Here is an 871-nt window from a genome sequence, read left to right as displayed (position 1 = left end):
AATCCGAAATGGTGGCTTTGTATAGATGCAAAATGTATAATTCACAGCACGATACTCGGCCCAGTAAATTACGTGCAAAACTTAAACTAAACATGCAGATACATTAATCAAGATTAAAGCTAACAGAAAACACACAAGTGGCCCAAACTTCCTAGGATGATATCACAGAATGAACGTTGAAATGCTTCGCGATAGTAGTAAACAATACCCTTTTGTTTCCTCCGTTAGTCTTTTAACAGAGAGTCTTCAACTGAGAGACAGATTCAGTTTGCTGATTCCATCTGTACTCGCAACCAACCGCGCCGAGCTCAAATTCATCAGCGCGGTTCACATCACAGACTGCTAGCTGCAAAACTGATCACAATCGTTCTCAGATATTGAATGATCGAAAACGAGGAGGAGAAGAGGAAGAGTAAGAACTGTACGTACCTGTGCTAATCTGGTCGAATCAGCTTCATCGTCTCCACTCCCCACGCAGGCTTGGAGTTTTGGAGTTTCTTGTTCTCCGAGCCAAACTTGAGAGATGTCTCCAAGATGAGCAGAAGTTCGTGGCAATGAGTAGGCGAAACGTGCAGAAATAGAGAAACTAACCTATGTCAAGGTCCAAGTGTACTCCAATGATTAGCGATAATCTATCACCCAACAGCTCCAAGTTGCCGTGTATACTAGCTTTAAAATACTGTTTACTCCATGATTAGCGATAAATAATCATCCCTAGCAAGTACCAAGAACCTTCGGCCTCGGCTCTTCAAGTTTGACAAAGGAGCTCTACTGTTGGTCTGTTCCTCGCCAACGATGTCCTCACCGCCACCTACCATGCGCTTCCATGAGATACTCCCTTCGTTTCCTTTTTACTTCGAGTCAATTACAC

The 871-nt window shown here is 43.4% G+C and overlaps 1 long non-coding RNA gene across 2 annotated transcripts in view; it reads right to left on the bottom strand.

The window, feature by feature from the left end:
- The window catches only part of LOC119344674, a 2632-nt gene extending 2037 nt beyond the window's left edge, over positions 1 to 595 (bottom strand). The window contains exons 1-2 of one of the 2 annotated variants that reach the window (XR_005166774.1): positions 430 to 595; positions 209 to 354 (exon numbers count right to left, since the gene is read on the bottom strand). This is a non-coding gene — a long non-coding RNA (uncharacterized LOC119344674). Of the gene's footprint in view, positions 355 to 429 lie in introns of both variants that reach the window. The other variant, XR_005166773.1, reaches the window with a different exon arrangement.
- Between the last annotated feature and the right edge of the window lie 276 nt (positions 596 to 871).

The sequence above is a fragment of the Triticum dicoccoides genome, unplaced genomic scaffold (genome assembly GCF_002162155.2).
Source record: "Triticum dicoccoides isolate Atlit2015 ecotype Zavitan unplaced genomic scaffold, WEW_v2.0 scaffold17916, whole genome shotgun sequence".
Lineage (NCBI taxonomy): Eukaryota > Viridiplantae > Streptophyta > Magnoliopsida > Poales > Poaceae > Triticum > Triticum dicoccoides.
The sequence above is the reverse complement of the archived record's forward strand: the minus strand, read 5'-3'. Positions and strand labels throughout refer to the sequence as shown.